This window comes from Zootermopsis nevadensis, unplaced genomic scaffold, assembly GCF_977971745.1.
Source record: "Zootermopsis nevadensis isolate Lab colony 2312 unplaced genomic scaffold, Znev_1.0 Znev_ptg000023l, whole genome shotgun sequence".
Taxonomy (NCBI): Eukaryota; Metazoa; Arthropoda; class Insecta; order Blattodea; family Termopsidae; genus Zootermopsis; species Zootermopsis nevadensis.
The window spans coordinates 5,837,156-5,864,202 of NW_028259155.1; the positions used below are offsets into that span (position 1 = coordinate 5,837,156).

At 36.8% G+C, this 27,047-nt stretch overlaps 1 protein-coding gene across 5 annotated transcripts in view; it reads right to left on the reverse strand.

Annotated features, from left to right (window-relative positions):
* PMCA (plasma membrane calcium-transporting ATPase 3) overlaps window positions 1-27,047 on the reverse strand; it is a 287,318-nt gene that overhangs the window by 221,703 nt on the left and 38,568 nt on the right. For 2 of the 5 annotated variants that reach the window (XM_087354414.1, XM_087354413.1), the window contains exons 1-2: window positions 3,880-4,076; window positions 259-363 (exon numbers count right to left, since the gene is read on the reverse strand). The gene's annotated coding sequence lies outside the window, so the exon portion shown is untranslated. Of the gene's footprint in view, window positions 1-258; window positions 364-3,879; window positions 4,141-27,047 lie in introns of those variants that run through there. The other 3 variants (XM_087354410.1, XM_087354408.1, XM_087354409.1) reach the window with 3 other exon arrangements.

Genomic DNA, 27,047 nt, shown 5'->3' on the forward strand with positions numbered 1-27,047 from the left:
AATTATTATAAAAATATGCAATAACATCTATGAGAAATTTGTTGCTCAGCTTCTAATACACCGAGAGTGATTAACTTAGCAGTCAAGAAAGGTATCGATTACTTATTCATTCAATTAACATTATTACGACACCCCGTCAGAATAAAGATGTAAGATTTCCCCCCCAAAATACAAAGATAATAATGGCTTCTGAGACATTTCGTTAGTAAAAATACAGAATTTCTAGAATAATATTAAAATTAAAAGGAAAAAACTGACCTTTATGAGTAAGTTCTGCCCCTTCCGTGATTGCTGGTCGCGCAGAGGAACTTCCAATTTAACACTTCCTTGAACACATCAAAGAATCAGGTGTCTGGCCTTTATCTGGAACAAATACCAAGCAGTGCAATGAGAAAATCTCATAACAAAACATTCGATTTTATTCTAAATTATAATTCCTTAATTATCTGCTTAAGTTCACGTTAGGAAGTGAAATTATTAGAAAATAGCTGTCTTGTGAGTTGTAGCATCGTGTAGTCTGGTAGAAGTTTACTAACGTTTCAGAGGTCCCTGCTGCCTCCATCATCAGACTACACGGCGCAACAACCCAGAAGACAGCCATCTTCTGACTCACAGCCGTAAAAACCTCAAATCTCACAAAGCAAAAATTTTTGTTTCTTACCAACGAATATCATAATAAAATTTCTAAGATAAATAATAATTCTGTCCTATTTTCGTATTACTTATAATAAAAGTTAACTTAAGTACACTTTAATTTCTCCGACATTTAATCTGCCAGCTACACGTTAGGGCAAATACAAACTTTTATTCTTTGGGGGTGGCGATGACAAACATGAACTGAAATTCGACCTAGGAAAATAAAACTGGAATTCCGCTGCCAATTTTGTGAGTTTATGAATTGCATTCGGTATGAAAATTAATAAACTGCATAATACATGCAGTAAACTAAATTATTATGCGAAATTGAAACACGCGAATAAAGACTTGATTGGAAAAACTTAACTAAAACTTATGTAAACTTTCAAGGATTTATGGACACGATTAATTTTTTTTACAATTTATGTTTCTCGAAGATCTGACCCGCTCACGGAGATTAAAATTTATAAAATGTTTCCGAGTGATCGAGAAACGTCGACGTCTAGCGTATTGGAGACCGACTGTCTGTCATTTTGAGGCTAATAGACACATAGAGACCCTGCCTTCGAAGTCAACCGCTGACCTGTGTAATAATAGTGGGCGTAGTCAAGTGTAAATCCATTCAAACCCGAATAACAGTGACCCATCACTCGCTGAATTCATTGTTATTCCCTGATAAAGAAACCTTTTCAATTATATAAATGGTTAACGCAGTCAGCTGCAGGGAAACATTTGGTCGTAATATAAATTTTATTTAAAAATTGTCGGAAACAGATCAGGATATAAAACACGTCTTTGTAACCTTTAATCGTGACAATTTCAGTCCGGAATGTTAAAAACCTCGTCTCCTACCCTTTCGCGTCTAGAATGGGTTTGAGACGGGCTGTGACTCATATTTAATGGAATTCTTCTACCGGGAGACTGGCAGCTAAAGCGGGAAGCTGATCACTCACCTAGGGCTACTGCTGAAATTGACAAGTGTTGAGATTTATATGGCGTGGCGCGACAACTGTAACTTCTATTTTGCACAGCGTCTCCTGACAGCTAGAATAACGACTGATATAGCTACAGCCCTGTTCTTATCATTCAAAGAAACTGTAGTTGCAGGACTTTAGATTGTTTCTTTTATCTGTCAAAATATTAAGGAATCACCCTCTATTAAGTTTCTAAGATTTACATCCCTCAAAATTATCCTCCATCTCACATAATCTTCATATTAATTACATAATTAATATTTCGGCTTAAGAGACCCATAGTCGTGGACGTTTATAGATATTCGACAAACAATTATCAATAAACTGATAAATGCATGATTCATGTCTCAAACAATATGTATTATATTAAATGAAATGGACCAAAAATATATACAAAATAAGTTGAAGATGATTTTTTTATTATTTTAATTACCTAGGAAGATATCTGCTTTGCCTGCTATATTTTGACCTAATTCATTCACTTACAAATTATTCCAACATAATACTTTTACATTTTAAGAGGCTTCCGTTCCAATAAGAATAACAGCAAGTTAAATTGTTTTCTGTTGCTGTCAGAATTGGTTCTCAGTGAAGAAATTTCTTATCAGTTGGTTCTTTAAAGACACTAACTTCACCACATAAATTATATGTCTTCGATTAACTATTAATAATAATTGAGTGGCAGATAGCTGTCCGCGGTGGTCACACACCGTCTCGTGAAAATCGAATCATGTGTTTTGTATTGTAATTAATTCAAAAACGAATTATATAGTCTTAAAGTTTAATTTACTTGTAATGAGAATATTCAATTAAATTCAATTCATTTATTAAAGTGCTTAACAACAGCCAAAAAGGCCAATAACAGCCAAGCACTAACAATACAAACAATACAATACAAAAACAAACAAAAATAAACTAAATATATAAATGTACAGTGTTAATTTAATGCAAAATAATTAATAAGTAAATGAACTAAATATACCTAAGTCATATAATTAAATTAATAATACTAAATAAAACAAAACAGAAAAAACGTATAAAATTAATACCACAAAATAAAATAAATAAAATATATGTTCATTTTTAATATATTTTAAAAGGACATTATGTGCACCCAAATCCAGAAATTAAGCAGGCGTTTCCCATTATCAACAAAATAAAATGTTAGCTCAATATAGGAACGTTTGTATGAAATATCACAAGAACCGTAGCAATGTTAAATAAAACATTCCCGATTTATTTTCAGTCAGCAAAACCCTCATTTGTTTCAAGAAAGTAAAATAATTAAAGTTCTGAAATGGTAACATAAAACACCCATAGATTCACCGATTGTTTGCTTGGCGTTCGTTTCGTGATAACAATGATCATACATGCAAGCACTTTCGTCCTGAGCATGTTTCATGAGGCAAGTTTTTCTTGAATAAATTTAAATAAAGACGCAGTTTATTACCGTTTTCAAAATTGTTCAAAGTTCGAATCAAGCTTTATATTCTCACAGATCTTGTTTTCAAACAAATTTACCATTCCATATAAATTTTAGCTCCATACACGTAACGGAAACTCTGTAGATAATCTAAGTTTTCTGTAAACGCTACTAAATTTCCACTCCAGCTGTTAGTTTCGAATTATTTGTATCTCGCTTTGTTCGATTCTCGCGTGTAATTTTTCTGTCTCTTATATCAAGCAGGTACAAGATAATTATCTAATTAGTGCTGGTATTATGAAATTGTAGTTCTAGAAACTTTGTTACACAAGAATGGGTCTGAACTATTAACCACAATTCTCGATATATAAATGCGTATCTCAATAAACACCAAGCCTTTCCTATGTTTCAGATGAGCGATAAGTCTACTATCGATCGCCACTCATTGCGATGAATGGGTCGATTTATCGGCAAGCGAGTCCAGACGGTTGTGACGCTAATATAACAGATAACCTACTTTACGTTTAACTTCGGAAACCATAAAGTCACTACAGGTAACACTTCAGTATTGCTGCATTTGAAGTCAAGCTTTGTCGGTAATATCTAACAGATTCAAAACAGTCGTTATAAGGAACAAAAATATATACGTATCACTCAACGCATTTATAGCATTTCATGTCCATCATTTGTAACGAACACACGCATTTTGAAACTTAAAACGGTTTTATCAGTCATTTACTCCTCCGACAGTTTGTACGGATATCATATTTCTCATGTTTTACGTTTATAAACTGTTGGGTTATAAAACTAAAGTAACATTCTTTTAACATGGTAATGATTCCAGACCTGTTTAGCGGTTCCGATTGTATCGTAATTTTGTGCTAGTAGAATGTCAATTGTTTTTTCTGTGTTAGCAACTGATTAAAAACATTTCATCATTGACAACTGCTTGGTTTTGGCTGTAATTCACTTACACAAGTACGCGACACCCATGCGTTCAGCCCGCGCCACTACACGACATTCACCGGACACCAGACATCCCAAAGTGGCAGGTCTAAGCCCGAAAGCCGGCGGACGGACGGGTGAGTTTGAGTGAGAGCGTTCGTTCCGACTTGCGGGTGGAGTAAACGATCGATAGACTACGGGGCCAAGCCTAGGAACAGTTCACTCGGCGGCCAGCTGAGGGGAGGTGGGTTGGCATTGCATATCAGTCACCGGGAATCTCTTCACGTAATGGACTAGTCCATTCCCTGACCTACTTTTCAGTTACGTCGAAGCATAATACAGCAAGTTGGCCAGATATAAGGTTATATAAACTCTATTTTATACGACACAATGAATAATGGATTTCAGTGGGTAGACAATGGCAATCTAATGTTGAAACTCGTATTAATAATTTCACAAATATTCTGATTGTTATACAGATGCTACTTCAGAGTCCGCCACCTGCAACCCCTTTTCCTTAAAAATAATACGTTCACTACTAATAAATTAATTTCACGACATTTTTATTCTTTATAGTCTTGAAATTCTGATTTCAGAATATAGTAGATATTAATGCCTAATCTTCTGTCTTACCATTTGCTTCCTAATAAGCTAGGAATTTATACAACCGTATTTTTTATAATGTTACCAGTGTTTGTGTTTGTTCTCGTCTTAGTTATAGACGTGCGGGTATGAGAAATAAAGAATACAAACCAAAACAGAGTAACGAGGAGGTTTGTATTAAACTATAACAAAATGTCCAAGAAGTAAAGCAAAGTGCCTCATGATTTGTACTATATACAGTACGTTGTGTTTTATTTAAATAAAAATATGTTAAAATGAGCATGCAGAAACGCATAAAAAGATACCATTTAAAAGTCCAGGACGTAAATTCAGGAATAATCTTCACTTGGGCCCAGAGTTAGGTCAAAAGCGACCTGTTTTGGCATCAAGTAGCCTCCTTAACATTTGTCCAGGTGTTCCTCGTCCGAAGCGTCTGAAATAAAGGCGTTGTACCGCGTGTCTACAAAATGTTTCATTAATCTAATATGACCTTGTTAAATATAATTTTATGATACTGTTCATAATTCCCAAAATTTGCAGCATTCTCTTATTTTGTAAATTATTTTTTCTTTCCTATTAATATTAAATACTTCACCCCAGATATATGAATATATTTACACGTTGTAATTAATATTATTTATTAAATATGATTCTTTCTGAAACTAGCCCACAAATATCATTAATTTTTATTTATTATATTGTCGAGTAATTTGTTTGTCACAATTCATTTGGTATGTACATTTTATTTAATATATATTTTATAAATTAAATAAAATGTATATATTCACTTCAGAAAAGAAATTTCAATAACTAGAAATTGTAAAATGAGCTTCTAAACGAAATTATCTTCTGTTGGAGAAACAGCGTGGAAATGAGACATCGGCTGAACTTCTTGCAGATAAGATATTATGAATGAATTTTTACGAAAGACAAAAACAAAGAATTCTTGAACAAATGGGTAAAAGAATCGACTTATAAGGTTAAACCTGTGCCAGAATTCAGTTGAAATGGTAATATTATAATGATTAATAATAATAATACCAACAACGACAAGTCGGTATAAACCTTCGCTGTCATGTACAACCTAATTATTATTTTGGCAGACATGGACCCTCACACACCCCAGAGGATAAATGGGGCCTATTTAAATAGTTTTCAAATGGTATGCCGCGAAGTTTCGGAGGAAATTCGCTCAAATTTTGGTGTTTTCAAATGCAGACTGCATTAACCTCGATCACTAATAGACTCGTCAGATCTCAAATGTTGACAACAGGTAGATGTAGGCTTTAGGCCAGTGCAGATTTGTTAATTGGTGGTCAGCTATCAGCCTTCTCGCTCCACGAGCTGAAAACTATGTGATTTTTGTGGTTTCGTTGCTACAATTTGTATTTATACATTCATAACGATATTTGTAACAGTGAACAGTATAAAGGATATATTACGAGTTATAACGTAACAAAACCTTTCTAGTGTTCTCCTTTGTTAGCATATGGACGGTTGTCTGTCCTTTGTACTAGACGAATGCAAAAGGGGGTGATAATGTCTATCTGTCTATCCGTCCTTCTGTCCACATGATTCAACGCAAAAATTACTGTATAGATTTGTATTAAATTTGGTGTGGACATTATGCCATTGGGGACTGTCCTAAAATCGTACTTGTTAATTTACTACAATCGTCGATGACAACATGGAAGGCGAACGAACTTTTTATAATGTAAAATAATATAACGGTTCTTGAATAAATCACTTAATCAGAATTCGACCCCATAACCACATACTACGATTTCATTACTTGTATTGTTTGAAATCAAAGTTGTCAAAGTAAGATAGGGCAGACATCTTTATTTGAAATTGTTGTCTTAAAAACTAACACATAATAAGCTACACATTTCTTTTGTTGACGAATATTAATACCGCCGGGTACTTTGAATCTATGTTATTCTTTTAACAATTAGTTTTTCAATAAACAATTAAACTATTAAAAAATAAAAACAGCTCGTAAAAAGTATGTTCATGTATTTTGTTGAAAGTTGTGGAAATTAAATATTAAATTGCAATTCGTTTCGTTTCTCTTGATAAGAAAATAAATAAAAAGAAGAATTAATTAATAATCTTATGTTGAAGACATGTTTTTACATCGCCTGGAATACATACTGCGTTTGTATTGACTGATTTTAACACTTTCATAGGATATTTTCAACATGATTTTTTTTACGTCAAATTAGATAATTCAGAATTTGCAAAGAACAAATGTTGAAAATCTGCGTATTTCGGTGTGAATTACATCTTAAAAGTCTTGTTTGACAATGGATGCTGTATTGTGTCTGCTTAAGGAGAGAATCCATCGAAAGATGCGGTGGTTCCTAGAAAACTGAAGTGGTACTTTACCAAAAGAATACTCACTTAAGAAACCTCTTCTGAGTCACCGTCCAGGAGTAAGATAATTAGAATACACAACGGCAAAGATTTAAATTACTTGAAAGGCTAAGCGGAAGAGAATACTAAACACGCGACTTGCTTTCACAAAGAGATAAAGATTTCTGATAAAGCTAAAATTATGTCTTATGAGGTGAAAGATATATCAGCTTGATAAATGATGCTCCACAATATTGTAGAGTAATGTATAATAATTGTATTTCATGCGATGGTAAAGAAAATGCTTGAAGATGGATTGGGGAAAGAAATCATCAAAATTCTACTCTTTAAAGACGAAGTTTGGAAAGAGTTAATTATTGTTTTCCATCATAAAAGACAACGTTTCAAATAAACTTAAAATATAAAACTTCCCCTACAATTTGACAAATTCACAGACATTAGTGATGAAGGGTAAGTGTTATAATATGTTCGTTTCATTTACAAAAATTAAATAATTATTTAAGACTTGAGGTTCTCACAGCGGTGAGTATGAAGATTTCTGTCTTCTGGGTTATTGCGCTGTGTAGTCTGGTCGATGTTAACCAACGTTTCAGAGGTCATACTGCCTCCGTCATCAGGGCGATGAATATGCCAATAGGGTGTGAGGAGTTGGATTTATAGGCAGGGAAGTGAAAGGTGTAGCCTGTCCCGAGCCAATGGGAGCAGGTATGGGAGGCAGGCAGGCTACACCTTTCACTTCCCTGCCTATAAATCCAACTCCTCACACCCTATTGGCATATTCATCGCCCTGATGACGGAGGCAGTATGACCTCTGAAACGTTGGTTAACATCGACCAGACTACACAGCGCAATAACAGAGAAGACAGAAATCTAAATAATTATTGTCTTTCTGTGCTACAGACATCTTCCAGAATAACAAGAGCATAAGACACATTTTATAATTTGGCCTCCTGCTTGGAGCATCTAAAACTTTTGTGTGTGGTGTTTTGTGGTGCTCTATGTTGTGATATATCAGAGGTTACATCTCTCTTGTAAAACATCAGAATCAAGAATTAATGACTACCCATTATTTTCCCCACAGGGAAGCTGTTCTTGGAAGAACATGAGGCGACTTGAAGTTTTTATTAGATTATTCTGTGGCGATGGTTAATTCTGTGAAATCAAGAACATTAAAGACTGAAGCGGAAGATCCAACGTTACTTTCCTCCTCAGTTTCAGAGCAATTAATCAATAAAAAAAGCCTTATTCGTACCCATGATAACTGATTCAAATATTTCCAATCATTCAGAATAAGATAAATCAAGTTGATTTTAATATCATTCAATGGATCGTATTCCTCAAATGAAATATTCTAAAGCATTTCGTGGAACGTTATGGACTCCAGTCAGAGGAGAATTTCCAGAAATTACGAAGAATTACGTCAAAAATTTCGATAACATTTCTAAAGAAGTTCCGAAAATGAACCGCCTTAATTGTGGTCGATATTGGATGAAGGGTTGCTTATCAAACATATTGTCTCATGTCAGCAAAATCTGCAAAATAACATGAAACTCGAGTGCCTTCTTAAGAATAATCAGATATATATTTTTGTTAATTGTAATAACAGTTCGTTATTTTTTTTTTGTAATATTATGTAAGAGTTGTTTATATAGAATTACATGACAATGTCACTTTTATTATAATCATAGTAGGTTCGTCGACAATAAAAGATAATACGTACGTCTCTGAAGTATATCATGACTAATAGGTTGACAGCCACTGGCCTATATGTTCGAGATGATATATGATGACAGGATACATAAGCTACAGTCTCCCATTCCCCAAGACCGTCTGTTCATGATGAACCACATTCTTCCTCATGTAATCCCGACACAGAGATAAAATATACTAAAGATTCCCCACATTCAAAATGCGAACTATCATATTGGGGAGCTGAATAGCTCGAGGTAGAAGTGTTATGTAAGATGTCTTCCTGATATCAGATACAGTATGTTCGCAATATCTTCACTATCGTAGTTCAGAGCTGTGTTAAAGTCTCCATTACTTATGGAACCATTATAAATGTGATTAAAACTGAATTGAATAATTGCAATCAAAATCTCGTCGAGTGTTGATCATATGGAATCAACATACTAACCAGTCCACACGTGGGAGTAGATGACGTGACTGTTTACAGATATTCATTACTCATTACTATTCATTTGCTACTGGTACCTTTGTCTTAATGTATATTGAGTGTAAGATCTAGCAGCATCCGATGTTTGAATATCTGGAACCACTTAATTATGTGGCACACGATCTGTAAATTTCATGGGCCACTATACAAAATCAGCAGAAATAATACAGAAAACAAATATGGCGTACTTAGAACGTCAGGTCTATACAAATCGATAGAAAAAAATCTCGAAGGATTCGACAAGGACTCGATATGTGTTCGATATGTACAGAGCGTCCCTAGTGATAGGAGCAATGAGAGTTATAATTCGAATTTCTTGTTCCAGGCGTAAATGGATAATCGACATCGTGGTTCCATGTGAAATTGTGTGCGAAATGTAATGTATCGCTACCTGCAGAACGCACAGACTCCTCAGTTTTGGTGTAGCCATTTTCAAAACTAGTGACATCTAGCGGAGGCGCTCAACAATAATCACCCCGGTCATTTGAAATAAAACACTGGGGGGTTTTCTAGCGACTAGAGCGTGTTTGAAGTTCTAAGTATGCTGTATCATTTTGAAAGTGTAAAGTTATTCTGTGCTCATCCTATATTAATTATGCGGTCAGCATATCGTAGAGCCACCAGTTCAACATGATTTGTCACAAGATCTGGAGTCATTGTGTTACAATAGGCCCATCTCCTTTCATCACTTGATCAATTTGTTTGTGCGAGGATCTAATGCTATTCACATTAAGAAACATTTATTATATTCTAGCGCCAAAAATCTTGCATTATTATTTTTACGGTTTGTACACGCGATTAGAACGCTGGCCTTGTAATCCTGGGGTCTCGGGTTCGATTCCCGGCGGTGCCCGAATTTATAACTTGTGTTGGGCAAGGCCGTGGTCTAGGCAACACGGAGTTTTCCTCCGGGGGCTTCCCCGGTTTCTCCGTGGCATCCCAACAATTACTCCATTCACACACAGAAGAAGGCAATGGCAAACCACTTCTGGATCATCTGCCAAGAACGTATATGAACAGGTCCCAGTCCGAGAAAAGGATCGAAGGATCCTGTTCATATGGACCTGTCGTCAGACAGAACACGAAATAATAATGATAATAATAATAATATACGCCAATATTATGTAGAATACACCATCTGCTAGCACCATTTGTCACATTTTATAAAGTTTCAAATTTATTTTCGTAAGGAACAGTATTATAATTAATCTCTTGTAAAGAGCTCTGACGACATATTAGTATCAATAATAGTAATATTAAAATAAATGTTATGGGACTATATTGATGTTCTTGTAGGTCCATAATCCTTTTCTGTAGAATATAATTTAACTGTATTTGAGTGTTCTTATATACAGGTTTAGTGTATTAAGTTATTCACGTTTCAATTAAACTGCACAACTCATTGTTCGTTTTCATTGTAAGATTTTAACTATCACTGGAAATTAAATTCAATAAATTCATCTGAAACAATTTATTCTTACGTGTTTAACAGTTATGCAGAACAGAAAATCTATTTAAAATATAAAAATTCGATTGTTTTATTAAGAATTAAATACAATCACAAGTCATTTCAAGATTCATTTGTTAAAAACCGCGTTATAGATATAAGATTTGTTATCATGTTTTATATAATTATAAAATATTGCTCTTATATCAGAATTAAAACAGAAACACCGAGAAATATTTAATATTTGGAATGAACAATGATAAGGATACTATTTAGCGCAGTCATTAAATTTTATCAGAGTAATTTAATCAGGGCTAGAAGACCAGATATGGATTACAGGATAATATTGACTGCCTTGGGGTATCAGCTGGAAATTATTCTACATTTTCATAACAGTATAAAATAACTGAGTATTGCAATTACTGTATTAAGATACGATTCAAAAATTCGTCTTCTCTTCTAACATCCCTCAAGCAAATACTGAGTTTCTGACAAGGATAACGTTAATACGAGAGGGCTAACCCAGCTGTAAGTCTCTCTGTCAATAATTTGTGTTAAAATCAAAAGACAAGCACAGTATTGGAAATCCTGTATCAACAAGCAGGCCTGAATAACAAATTCAATCCAAAGTAACTGAATAACAAATTCAATCCAAAGTAACTGAATAACAAATTCAATCCAAAGTAACTGAATAACAAATTCAATCCAAAGTAACTGAATAACAAATTCAATCCAAAGTAACTGAATAACAAATTCAATCCAAAGTAACTGAATAACAAATTCAATCCAAAGTAACTGAATAACAAATTCAATCCAAAGTAACTGAATAACAAATTCAATCCAAAGTAACTGAATAACAAATTCAATCCAAAGTAACTGAATAACAAATTCAATCCAAAGTAACTGAATAACAAATTCAATCCAAAGTAACTGAATGACAAATTGCCTGTTTGTTCAATGTTGCTGTGTAAATATCTGAAGTATTGGTTGGTCAGAGTCCTACTTTACGGTACTATTCACTGATTCCAACTAACCCCAAACCGAAATGTCGGACTCTTAACAAAGCAAGAACGGTGACCGCTTTGCCTCGGTTCAGAAATCAAACGAAAAGTGTTTTGCTACGAAAAATAAATTCCCATTTACTGAAATAGGCTTTGTGCCTATATTATGATAAAAATGTAAACATATAATTACTTTCTTAATTTATAAACCAAGTTTTCTAACGTGGATTACTATAAGGCAAATATAATTTTTATATTTGCAGCAGGAATCTTCAGGTGGCATAACAGCTCATCAAATGGTGTCGCCATAAAAGGAAAATTATTAGAACAAATACCGAGCAGGTTAACATAGCGACAGAAGATTTAATTTCCATTCCAGATTAACCCCTTTCAAATCCCGGAAGGTGACCGGATGTAGCTGACTGATATTTTTCATGGTTTCCATCAGCCCGTCCAAACATATCGTATGATAGTATTTTACAATATATATCGAAAACTTTACCTTAAATCGATGTCAAATTGTCATTTATTGTGTTCTCACCATACGAGGTGCGATCGGAAAGTTTCAAGACTGTGTCAATAGAGGGCGAACCGGATGTAGTACGAGCTTCTGCCGCTAGGTGCTGCGGCCTACATTCATAGTGAATCAGTGTGCCAGCCGGCATCATCGAATTAGCATTTGTTTCTTAGTTACGGGCGTTTTGGTAGTGCATTACACCGACCCTCCTGCGATTTCGGAATGGCGTGTGCCAAGGCTCCTCTCTGAGGACCAGAAGCAGAATCGACTTCTCGTTTGTCAGGAGCTCAAAGATCTTGCAAGAACCGACCCCAACTTCCTTTCTAAGCTCCGTGTGACTTCTTCCTCTTCCCAAAGATGAAAATTCAGCTAAAGGGAAGGAGATTTGAGACGATAGAAGAGATTCAGGCAGAATCGCAGATGGTGCTTGACAGGCTGACAAAGAAAGATTTCCAGGGATGCTTCCAGGCTTGGCAGCGGCGCTGGGATCGTTGTGTTCACTCCCAGGGAAACTACTTCGAGGGTGATGGATGAATTTAATAACTGAGATAAGTGTATGGGTTTTTATACGCGCAGTCTTGAAACTTTCTGATCGCACCTCGTATACCATTTTATACTTCGTAGAAAAGCAGTGACATTACTAGAACGCGTACAAATATCCTTGCTACAAGAAGGATCTAAACGCATGGTCCTTAAATATGGAAAGTCTGAATCACGCGTACTTTACAAAAACCCTTTTCCAAGGATCAACTCAAAATTACGACTTTCATTGACTTCACTTAATTTCTTAATAACTGAGATTTAATTTTATATTTGATTAAAACGGGCCTATATTTTTCGTCCTTATTAGCATGTTCTGGAATAATAGCTTAATTATTTTCATTGTTTATCAAATCTAAAAGTTCGTGACGATGGTGAGTTATTTAAATAAAATGTTCTTTGGATATTTTCCATCGTCTAATAAAATAATAAAACTGAAAGACGTTTCGGAGATGAGGCTCTATCTTCGTCTTCAGGTACCTACTCTATTGAGCTAATCCCCATCTCCGAAACGTCGTTCAATTTTATTATTTTATTAGACGATGGAAAATATCCAAAGAACTTTTTATTTAAATATTTTCATTGTAGTTTATATTTTCGGTCCGCACTTTTAATGAGTGTTCCAAGTCTCAATTTTTAGTATTCTTATAAAGTAGCCTGTCGTGGAACTATATACAGGGGCACTCTTCAAACGCGTTACTAAAACTTATTTTCATAGTCTGTATTATCTTTAGTTGTATTCTGTTCTCGTAACAAGCGCAAATATTTCCATTTCTAACTTTTATCTCTCATTATCACTTCATACATTGGCCTCATAAAACCCACATATGTTGGCTCTAATCCTCCCTTATCTTGCGTTGTCAATGTTTATATCTGACTTCCGTATTTAAGATCCCGTTTAAACATCATATGATATAGGATTTGAGGTTTTCACGGTGGTGAATCCGAAGATGGCTGTCCTCTGGGTTGTTGAGCCGTGTAGTCTGGTAGAAGTTTACTCGCCGCCCTGATGATGGAGGCAGCAAAGACCACAGTCTACACTGCTCTACAACCCAGGAGACAACCATCTTTGTAGTTCATATTTCTTCAAACTTTATCAAAATTTGTTCTAATGCAGACATTCAAATTGTTATATTTTTATATTCCATAAATCTTTGTTAATTCTATACACACAATCAATTCATAACTTTAATATCTAGTCACTTTTACAAACGTCTCAACGTTTTTAAGTGTTCGTTTTTCTAAACTACATGTTTCGACTCGAGCGATCATCTTCAGGTTCTCAAAATGTACAGAAGGTATTAGCTTAATCCAAAAATATTTAAGTTTGTAGACTTGTCCTGACACTTTTGCTCGTTTCTTCTGAGATATTTCTTTCACCATTAATTTTGTCTTCATAATAATAATAATATATATATTACTATCTTACAATTCATATTATATCAAACTAATATTTTATAATTTTATCATATTGTATTTTATTAATATTTAATTTTATTTATTTATTTATTTATTGTGTGAAATATTTTTAAGATTTTTTTAGGTTTTCAGTCTTAATGGAAAGAACAAAAAAAATATACATAAGAATAATAAAATAAGTAATCCGTTTATGGACCCGATGTTATTAATCAGTTTTTGAGGAACCTAGACATGGATAAATAGAGTATAAGAATTGCATTATAATATAACAGGAACATATTTGACAGACTATTTTATAGTTGAGTCCCTGAATCAAAGTTTATCAGTTAACAGAGAGACCCTTAAGGTTCGGACATCCTATCTCTATTCCTTCCCAGCGGATCACAAAGACACTCAAATGAAGAATGAAGTTTATGCACGAGAACGCGTCGCGTGATAACATGAGGCCATTAAGGACCTTCTTGATACAAATGTTTGGCTAATTTATAGGACGTCACACATCACAGGAAATGTCTACCTGAGCTATGAGACATCAGTAATAAATAAATTTTACATGACAATTAACATAGACATCACTTCCGGTATGTACATTAGAATATTATGAAGGTAATCAATATTTCTCTGTTGACTTCAAGTTTAAAGGTCAAAGGTAATGTTGTCCTCGTCACTAACCGTCACGCCATGAGGGTGTAGTCTATCCGATGTGCAGAGGTTGAACCCGTTTGTAATATCTGGTTTTAAGAAAAGTTAGTGAAACTTTTCATGTTCCAGTTGCTGTGTTTTTGGGTGAAAATCGACATTTTGAAAACGGTCAGAACGTCAGATGTCGCATAGATGTGAATATGACGTATTTTCAGATTGGTTTTTCCGCCTTTGAAACAAATAATATTCATCAAATATCATAAAAATCTGGTATTAATTTGCGCTTCTGAAACATTATCGAACTTCATTTATCATTAGTTAGGAAATTTATTGTGGAAACAAATAGATTTGTGAGTTAATTCAGGTCGCCCTTGACAAATTTAAGTACTTGAGCATGTAAGAACATTTTATTTATTTATTTATTTTATTTATTTAGTGTTCTGTCTGACGACAGGTCCATATGAACAGGATCCTTCCATCCTTTTCTCGGACTGGGACCTGTTCATATACGTTCTTGGCAGATGATCCAGAAGTGGTTTGCCATTGCCTTCTTCTGTGTGTGAATGGAGTAATTGTTGGGATGCCACGGAGAAACTGGGGAAGCCCCCGGAGGAAAACTCCGTGTTGCCTAGACCACGGCCTTGCCCAACACAAGTTATAAATTCGGGCACTCAAAAATGTCAGAAACTCGTTTATTTCTCGTGTAAATTATGTTTATAGAATCAAGTGTCCAAAATTGCGAACAGCGAGAGTTCTTGTCAATTATTGGGCTGATCTCAAACATATGGCAACGAAAAGATGTGACAGCCTTAAAGGTCATAGAAGTAAGATTCTAATAATTAACACGACGTACAAATTAGTCCCCCTTAACAACTAGCAGTTCTAATTTCGACTTTAATGTCCATTAAAATCAGGCATTTTTCAAATCTGTCTTTCATAGAATATATCAGAAATTTCTTTAAAAAACAGCGTGTTACAGTTTTGGCTTTATACTATAAATTTCTAATGAAGGCCATGACTTATACTCTGTGCCCTGTCCATCTAAGTAACAGTTCGTCTTATTTTATAAAGAGTGAAAGCTTATGACGTCATTTCCAGGTGTCTGTCTGTCTGTCTGTCCCTGTGAATAAATATTTCGTGTCCTTTTTGTAAGATTTGCTTCCGATAGTCTGCGTTCTCCTCCCACCAGTAACTTCTTTCGTTAAGGTGAGTTTATTTTATTGATTCTATACAGTGAAACTTGAATCGTATCGAGAAATCCCTGAAGCGCTTGACGGTGAGTCACGAAGTTCAAGCCGGGAACGAGGAAGTAACAATTGCGTTTAACTTTATCAGCGAACGCAGTGAATTTTCTACAATAAAATACAAAAACATTCTTACGGATGTTTAAAAACATGTAAGCCGGGGCCAGCATTATAAACAATTAAATGTATTTGAGAGAAATATTCTTAGGCGAATATTTGAACGTAAGAAAGATATAATACGGAGAATGTTATTGGAGATTTGTGGTTGTTTCAAGGAACTTGATTTGAGTGAGATATGTAAATAGCATGGAGCGGATGGTAAATACGTAAGAAACTTGAAGGAAACATACACTTTGGAAGATCCAAGAGTGTATAAGAGGATAATATTAAAACGGTTAAAAAAACAAATATGATGAGACAGTGTTGAGTGGACTAAACTAATCCAGGGCACAATGGGAGACTTTCTTGACACCGTAAAAGAAGTTTGCGTTCCATAAGAGCGGCACATTTCTTGATCAGCCCAGCAACTGTAACAAAACATTGCAAGAAACGTCCTGAACCATAAATTCGGTTATTGTAGGCTAAGGTTACGTGAAATTTGTGTGTGTGTTGTAGAATATAAAATATTTCTACTATATATAAGATTAATAAATTGGACTTATCCATTTCCTATGAGCCGGGATAGCTCAGTCAGTATAGTGACTAGCTACGGGCTGGACGACCGGGGTTCGATCCCCGACGGGGGCAGAGGATTTTTTTTCCTCTAGCCTCTGCGTCCAGACCGGCTCTGGGGCCCACCCAGCCTCCTCTACAATGGGTACCGGGGTCCTTTCCCGGGGGTAAAGCCGGCCGGGGCGTGATGCTGACCACTCACCCCCATCTAGTGCCGAGGTCAAGGAAGAGAGGAGCTGTACCTCCTCTCCCCCAAGCGCCTTTATGGCGTATAGTGGGACAAACTTTACTTTACTTTTTTATACATTTCCTATCCACTAGGTACGTGTTGGAAAGGGGGGGGGTACTTTGGAGTCAAAGTTACCAAAAAATTAATGCCGATCGATCAACTCTACGTGATACCCAGATTTCTAATACGTGATCACGTATTGAGCCAAATTTACCTTTGACGTATGCAATATTTGACTGTTTTGAGACAATCTTCTGTGTAATTCGTTGACACTGCGATAAATATTCAAAATAACAGTAGGATATTGTACAAGGAAATGGTTGACTGAACTACAAAGTAAAACACAAAACAGTTATTTGAATTCAGGTAGACTATTCGAAACGATCTCAACTTGAATGTCTGTTCAGCTTTCAGGAAATTGCAGGAAGCTGTGGTTATCTTTTCATCATTACGAATATGAAGAGGGACAGAATTATGTCATATTTCTCTCCAATATCTGTGGGCCAACTTTGATACAACTAGACAGCTTCTGTTTTGTTCTGATTCTCATTTCAATCATCCGTTTTATTACAATTGTGACACGAATTTATGCTCTTTCATAATTTTCAATGAGAAACCTAATACAATGAGTATATATGAAAGTGATGATAATAATAACCAAAATGATGTTCTTCAAGTCATTGTATTGTTTCAGTTTCTGATTATCTCGTATAGAGTCAACAACTTAAGAAACGTACGCATAGTTTAATAATTTTAGATAATGGACCTCCAATTTTTTTCAAAATCAACCAAATGGTTTTCGAGTTATGATGTTTACCATTTTGTTTATACGTAAAAGATATCTTTAACTATAAATGAGTGGTTCATTGTTCGCTGAAAGTTTTGTTCGAAAGACTTTTCGCTTAAATAAATAGCTACGTATTTGGCTAGTTACATTTAAGACTGACGAACAAACACGTGTAAGTCTTCATGTAAAGTACCATTTGTTCTCATCCGATAACAATGAAAACTGTAAATAAGCCAGAGAATTTGACAAAATTCATGAAAATCCGTTCAGCTGTTCTCGATTTGTTACATGAGGACAGACATACAGACGCTAAAAACTGCAATTCTGTAAATTCGTTACGAACGCGAATTAAAAAGTACTCCCAAATACGCCTTCATGGCGTGGTGCTTAACCATAATAAACTTTAACCTTATATTTCATGATAAATAATACCACTAAATGAAACCCTTAAAACTTCGAATTAGTATTTATTACACTCCTCCAACAACTTTCCGTTCGTACAAACCGTCATTAGGGAGTCATCAATATCAATAGGAATTTCGAGTTATATCTCTTTACGTTATGATTATTCAAAATTAATAAATGCAATCAGAGCACATTTGCCGTATCTGATATCACGCTGTTGAACAGATACAATATAAAGCTGAAGTTCATATTTCAGCCGCTAGGTGTCGGACGCATGAATCACGTGATGTGCCAGGTTCCGTCATTTCATTCCGATCATAACAGACTAGCAGTTTACAGTAATGCATCTCGTGTTTTGTAACAGTTTCTCTCTCGTCTGTGTGGTTGAGCATAACCTTGAAACCGGTTTCGAAATAAGTTCTGTATCATCAGCCTCGTGCTAGTGCAGTAGACCTCCCCCCCCCACTACCCAGCTGCCCCCCCTCCCCCTCCCCTCTCCTAACACCGCAAGCATTCAACGGCTCTGCCGCGTTACTGGACAGTGTGATAATATTGAGAACTGCAGCGTGTCACCAAACGCCTTGGTTTATCTGTAGTTGAGAGTTATTTAAAATATAAATCCCATCTCTTAAGATTAAGAATAATTGCATAGAGCTGTTCTATCCGTCGGAGCTCGCTCCAGGGTTTTTGGTTCTGACGTCACACATTCTTGGCTTCGCTCGCCTTAGCTGACACAAAAATCATTACGGAGGAGTGAGACAAAAAGGAGGTTGTTAACTTTCATCTCGTGATCTTGAAACAAAAAAGAAAATATAATGGGGAGTAGACTTCTGTTTCACTGAAGAACTGACTATGAATAAATGTATGACATTTACTTCCGATTATTAGAGTCGAATGGAATTCTTATCATTGTTGTGACGTAAAAGATGTTTGGTGCTAATATCGCGTGGAGAGACTACAGAAATACAGGGCCATTTTCCTTTTTCGAGTATTTCCTATTATCGACCATATATCTATAATCGATCATAGCGGTGTTGTATATCGATACCATTCTACATCATGTTAAGTTAGGTTATGTTAGGTTAGGTTAGATTATCTTATATAACATTAGGTTTTAACCCTTGGTTAGACCAGTTAAAGATGTTTTCTTATCCAGCTTTGTCCATGGTAATTCATCTTTACTTAGTTTATTTACAGTGATACAAAACAAACTAACCAAACGCAATGCAGAACGTAATGAAGCAGGATCGGATGGCACATAAGAGGAAACGTCTTGACATGATTCACTCAGGACTCGCACGCCAGCGACATCTGAATTAGTCTTCGTCTTATTATAAGTAGATTTTAATTAGCCTAGATCAGCGTTTCTCAAACTATGGTACGCGTACCAATAGTGGTACGCGAACTAAGTAAGAAAATCAGAAGTTAATATTATATAAATAACATTTGGTCATTGGTACATTTAATGTGTTAAATTACAATTAGCCGTGCGCCATCGAAAAAGTTTGAGAACCCCTGGCTTAGATGGTTTCTTTGTTGTATCGAATGCAGTGAAAACGTAGTAAAACACTTTCCTCCTTATTGAATCGTAGAATTTTTTTTTTTGACTTCTGTAAATAGTTCACGTATATTCTTTTGTGATTTAATTTTTTTCAGTATCCCTGAAGCTCATTTCATATTTTGTAAACTTACTTTCAGCAAATTCCAAGAAAACTTCTGACCACAATCTACATGACATTAGGCAGAATAGTTGTGTATTCACAACTGTTGCTAAAATGTACTGCATTACCAGAAATAAAGGAATATCTCTGCTCGCTGATTTACGAATTTGCCATATTCGAGAGCCTGAGGTTTTGAATCTCGAAGCAGACACATAATCGATATCCTCATCGATGTTTTTATCGATCTCTACAGAGAATTCTCTTGTAGTAACTCAAAACTGTTAAAGGTCTCTCTTTTCATATCAATTTCAATTCATCAGGCACAATTATATTATCACTTTATATCATAATTTTTACCGCCACGGTGGTCTAGCGGTTAGAACGCTGGCCTTGTAATCCTGGGGTCTCGGGTTCGATTCCCGGCGGTGCCTGAATTTGTAACTTGTGTTGGGCAAGGCCGTGGTCTAGGCAACACGGAGTTTTCCTCCGGGGGCTTCCCCGGTTTCTCCGTGGCATCCCAACAATTACTCCATTCACACACAGAAGAAGGCAATGGCAAACCACTTCTGGATCATCTGCCAAGAACGTATATGAACAGGTCCCAGTCCGAGAAAAGGATGGAAGGATCCTGTTCATATGGACCTGTCGTCAGACAGAACACTAAATAAAAAATAAAAATAGTTTTTAAGGCTTCTACTGTTGTAGGGGGCTCTGAGACAACGGCAGAACGTTGCAAACAGAAGAGAACTCCTTACTTTTCACGGAAACATACAAAATGGAATCACTTCTTACAAAGGACGAGGAACGTATCGATTATATTTCACACGAACTTCAACTGCGTTCTGAGAACGAACATTTTAGTGTACAAGAAAAGCTGAAATTAGTTCTAATGATTTCCAAAACAAACAAGACCAAGTTATTTTTCCTACAATTCAGTTGTATTAAAGAGAACATGTCTGGTAAAGTAATTTAATATTCACATGTTACTGTGTTAAGAAAAATAGGTTATACCGGCGACATCTAATTCCTGATTATAATCAAGACGAAAACACGTCAAGAAATCTGTTTTACAAAACAAATTCATTTAATACGCTTCAATTTCTTAGTTCATAGACGTTATTATGCAAAACGGACTTTGGGTTCCAAAGCACCACTTGATTTAAGTCATCACCCTGATGTTGGATGCAGAAATAACCTTAGAAACGTCGGTATATATTTACCAGACTACACGGAGAAAAAACCCAGAAGACTGTTACCTACAAGTCTTGTTTTAATTTTATACCAAATCATCTTAATGATTTTATTTCCATTTTACGCTTAGATACTGACAGAATATTCATAACATACGAGACAGATCGTAGACATCGCACGATTGTATGTAACAACCCATGACCCAGAATAGGTTCGTGATCTATCAGGCCGGGGTAAATTGGAATTTGCATATTCGATCTGAATTTAGTCTGTTCTTAATTTCCTTGTGAAAGCAGTTTTGATTTGTTACAATGATCCCCAAATATCTGTATTTTATCACATTTTCAAAACTTATTTTAACCTTCAAAGCCGAAACTCACGTAAAAATTTCACGCAAAGGTGAAATTGTGAGGTTATGTGTTTGTTAACTTATAGATCGATAACGGATATATCGATTTTAACTGGACTTTGCATTATTATTTTATGATACCTCGAATAAATCATATTAGGGTCAAACCCATCGAAAAAGGAGCTCAAAACTAAGCGTGATAAAAGAATGGCGGTTTGATCAAAATCCTTTCATTCGAAGAGAAGATTACAAAAATAAATACCAGACCCCAGTAAAATTACCCTGGGTTCATTTCCCAGTTATGATAATTTCTGTAACTCGGATAATAAGCACTACAGAAGAATGGCACCAAGATCAAAGATGTTTGTTTCGAGAAGGAGATTATATAAACAGGAGCTACAACATCGAAAACTGTCCTGGGTTCGCGTCCCGACGATAAAGATTTATGTATTTCCAAAATTAAGCGTAGGACAAGATAGTTGTTAAGACAAATATTGTTAGTTTGGAGACAAGCTTACAGGAACTAAGGTCACAAACCCTAAAGCTGTCCTGGGTTTGAGTCTCGGGAAAATTTCTGAGTTTAGGGATATTTTCTTTCTATAATATTCAACAATATCTCATATTCAGAAAGACATGCATAACACACACGAGCCCACGATAAGAGACCTGACGATACGCGTTGATACCCCGACACACGACGCCATTTTCTGCGCAGATGGACGTTGAATGCCAGAAGATACGACGTCAACAAACCGACGCCAAACGTGGTACAGCCAAGAACATTTCTTTTATTAACAGCAGCGTAATTATTTTTAAAATTAAAAACCTGAAGAGAATAAATCACTTACGAGACCTAAAGATAAATGGAAGAATAATATTAAAAGGAATAGGATGTAACGATGTGGATTGGATTCATCGGGCTTAGGTTTTTATTAACTGTGTTTATTTCTGAGCGTACTTCTTGAAATAAATGATAGTTTGTGCCATAGTAATATTCTAGGCTCGACTCAAACAGTGAACTGAAACCAAGACTTCGCTGCTTGTATACCTCGGGCTTTATTTCTTGAAACATTTATCATTATCAAATAATGGCAAGTCTTGTATGGATTTAATATCTGACACTTCTGACGTATACTACTTCAACATTATACAAAAATATTCAAATCCATCTTCATTACACCAATATTACGTGAATAATTTCCCAGGTTCTAGTAAAAAAAAAATACTCTTTTTAAGAACAGGGAACCTGAATAAATGATATAATCTCAAGTTAGCCTTTCGAGTAACGGAACATAGAACCTTATACATGAAGTAATTTTTAAAAAACGGGGCGTTCTTTAATAATACCACGCGGTTAAAATATTTTACTCTTGTGCATTTAAATTGAAAATGACCACTTCTAGAAGTTTATATTGTTTTCCTGATAAAGTCTTATAACTGCTGATGACATTGAAACCAATTTTACTGAAAGCGGTAATTAAAATTAAGACTGTTTATGTGTCAGAATTAAAACAAGAACTATAAAACACTCACTCATTCTATGGTTCAGGATATTCTTTGAAAAGCAGATTATATACTCGGCTTGTCAAATAAGAGCCCACTTTCTTTATGGAACCTGAAGGTTCATCACCGTGTTCACAAAAGCCTGCCACTGGACTATATCCTGAGCCAGCTGCATCCAGTTCGATCCATAGATTCCTGTCTCCCTAAGGTCCATCTTAACCTTATCCTCCCACACTAGGCTGCTATACTTATAATAATTCAGCACCATAATATTAATACAGCAGCTGTTAATCACCTACTGAGTTATTATATTACAAAAGTTGATCTAAATAAATTGTTGTAAAATATTTGATCATATGACGTGTTGTAGTCTGATGTTTTCTGAATGAATAGTTACGAAATGCTTTATTTTCGTCACTTTCAATGTAAGCAAGCATCTTATTTTGAAGCCTTACCGACTGTAATTACAAATATACAACAAAGGAAACACCCAGACAATGTTGTCACTAAAACCATCTCCGATAACCATATTTCCTGAATTCAAATTTATACAATTCTGTCGCCAAGAGATTTAAGCTTTGGTAAGAGGTTAAATCTGCACAGGGAATTCTATAGATTATATATTCACTACGAGAGCAATGGATGAATTGATGGCACAGAGAAGATAGAAGTCTTTAATCCCAAATCCCAAATTCAATTTTGTCTCCAAGGTCTAGAATATTTATTCTACTTCTGTTCTCAATATTACATTGGAATTTTAATATCAAAATCCCTGTCTTTTTATACTTGTTCGTTATGACGTATGGTGTTCCTGTGGGACTCTAGGTCTGCTTCCTGGAGCAGGCGAGAATATTTTATCCTGTATTCGTGAAATAAATTCAGAACAGAAAAATATCGCTGTATATGTTATAATTGAGCAGTCACATTGCCACTCCGGGAGACAAGTGTGTTACCCCGCCCTCTAAACATAAATCATAACTAATGATCATCTGTTAGTCACACGGTGTCTATATTTTTATCTGCATCGAGGTCGCAAACAAGGAAAAATATATTCGTCAGTTTTATGACACGACGCGTTTTGAATATATAAAATTTCGCGTTAATATTTTCTTATAATTACTAAATTTCTCTCTTAAAGATGGCTGTCTTTTGGATTGAGATATTTATCGACGTTTCGAAAGTTATTATGGTGGTAGCAAGTACATGCAAAACGTTATTAAGTTTCTGCCACACTAACAAATGATTATTTTTCTTTATTTTCTTCGCTTATTTATATCAATTGCACGTTTTGTAAATCTGAATAAAATGTGTACGAAGAAGATTATTAAAGGTCTGTCAGAAAAAAATGTGACCAATTTTTAAATAAGTCACATAAGACTTATGTAGCCTAAGCGTAGCTTGTTATGGCTGAACAACACTATGCTTGTTAAATACGAACTTATTGATAATTTTATTTATTTAGTTTTCTGTCTGACGACAGGTCCATATGAACAGGATCCTGACATCCTTTTCTCGGACTGGGACCTGTTCATATACGTTCTTGGCAGATAATCCAGAAGTGGTTTGCCATTGCCTTCTTCTGTGTGTGAATGGAGTAATTGTTGGGATGCCACGGAGGAAAAACTCCGTGTTGCCTAGACCACGGCCTTGCCCAACACAAGTTATAAATTCGGGCACCGCCGGGAATCGAACCGGAGACCCCAGGATTACAAGGCCAGCGTTCTAACCGCTAGACCACCTCATCTTATTATTATTTAGTGTTCTGTCTGACGACAGGTCCATATGAACAGGATCCTTCCATCCTTTTCTCGGACTGGGACCTGTTCATATACGTTCTTGGCAGATGATCCAGAAGTGGTTTGCCATTGCCTTCTTCTGTGTGTGAATGGAGTAATTGTTGGGATGCCACGGAGAAACCGGGGAAGCCCCCGGAGGAAAACTCCGTGTTGCCTAGACCACGGCCTTGCCCAACACAAGTTATAAATTCGGGCACCGCCGGGAATCGAACCGGAGACCCCTGGATTACAAGGCCAGCGTTCTGACCGCTAGACCACCTCATCTTATTATTATTTAGTGTTCTGTCTGACGACAGGTCCATATGAACAGGATCCTTCCATCCTTTTCTCGGACTGGGACCTGTTCATATACGTTCTTGGCAGATGATCCAGAAGTGGTTTGCCATTGCCTTCTTCTGTGTGTGAATGGAGTAATTGTTGGGATGCCACGGAGAAACCGGGGAAGCCCCCGGAGGAAAACTCCGTGTTGCCTAGACCACGGCCTTGCCCAACACAAGTTATAAATTCGGGCACCGCCGGGAATCGAACCGGAGACCCCTGGATTACAAGGCCAGCGTTCTGACCGCTAGACCACCTCATCTTATTATTATTTAGTGTTCTGTCTGACGACAGGTCCATATGAACAGGATCCTTCCATCCTTTTCTCGGACTGGGACCTGTTCATATACGTTCTTGGCAGATGATCCAGAAGTGGTTTGCCATTGCCTTCTTCTGTGTGTGAATGGAGTAATTGTTGGGATGCCACGGAGAAACCGGGGAAGCCCCCGGAGGAAAACTCCGTGTTGCCTAGACCACGGCCTTGCCCAACACAAGTTATAAATTCGGGCACCGCCGGGAATCGAACCGGAGACCCCTGGATTACAAGGCCAGCGTTCTGACCGCTAGACCACCTCATCTTATTATTATTTAGTGTTCTGTCTGACGACAGGTCCATATGAACAGGATCCTTCCATCCTTTTCTCGGACTGGGACCTGTTCATATACGTTCTTGGCAGATGATCCAGAAGTGGTTTGCCATTGCCTTCTTCTGTGTGTGAATGGAGTAATTGTTGGGATGCCACGGAGAAACCGGGGAAGCCCCCGGAGGAAAACTCCGTGTTGCCTAGACCACGGCCTTGCCCAACACAAGTTATAAATTCGGGCACCGCCGGGAATCGAACCGGAGACCCCTGGATTACAAGGCCAGCGTTCTGACCGCTAGACCACCTCATCTTATTATTATTTAGTGTTCTGTCTGACGACAGGTCCATATGAACAGGATCCTTCCATCCTTTTCTCGGACTGGGACCTGTTCATATACGTTCTTGGCAGATGATCCAGAAGTGGTTTGCCATTGCCTTCTTCTGTGTGTGAATGGAGTAATTGTTGGGATGCCACGGAGAAACCGGGGAAGCCCCCGGAGGAAAACTCCGTGTTGCCTAGACCACGGCCTTGCCCAACACAAGTTATAAATTCGGGCACCGCCGGGAATCGAACCGGAGACCCCTGGATTACAAGGCCAGCGTTCTGACCGCTAGACCACCTCATCTTATTATTATTTAGTGTTCTGTCTGACGACAGGTCCATATGAACAGGATCCTTCCATCCTTTTCTCGGACTGGGACCTGTTCATATACGTTCTTGGCAGATGATCCAGAAGTGGTTTGCCATTGCCTTCTTCTGTGTGTGAATGGAGTAATTGTTGGGATGCCACGGAGAAACCGGGGAAGCCCCCGGAGGAAAACTCCGTGTTGCCTAGACCACGGCCTTGCCCAACACAAGTTATAAATTCGGGCACCGCCGGGAATCGAACCCGAGACCCCAGGATTACAAGGCCAGCGTTCTGACCGCTAGACCACCTCATCTTATTATTATTTAGTGTTCTGTCTGACGACAGGTCCATATGAACAGGATCCTTCCATCCTTTTCTCGGACTGGGACCTGTTCATATACGTTCTTGGCAGATGATCCAGAAGTGGTTTGCCATTGCCTTCTTCTGTGTGTGAATGGAGTAATTGTTGGGATGCCACGGAGAAACCGGGGAAGCCCCCGGAGGAAAACTCCGTGTTGCCTAGACCACGGCCTTGCCCAACACAAGTTATAAATTCGGGCACCGCCGGGAATCGAACCCGAGACCCCAGGATTACAAGGCCAGCGTTCTGACCGCTAGACCACCTCATCTTATTATTATTTAGTGTTCTGTCTGACGACAGGTCCATATGAACAGGATCCTTCCATCCTTTTCTCGGACTGGGACCTGTTCATATACGTTCTTGGCAGATGATCCAGAAGTGGTTTGCCATTGCCTTCTTCTGTGTGTGAATGGAGTAATTGTTGGGATGCCACGGAGAAACCGGGGAAGCCCCCGGAGGAAAACTCCGTGTTGCCTAGACCACGGCCTTGCCCAACACAAGTTATAAATTCGGGCACCGCCGGGAATTGAACCGGAGACCCCTGGATTACAAGGCCAGCGTTCTAACCGCTAGAACACCTCATCTTATTATTATTTAGTGTTCTGTCTGACGACAGGTC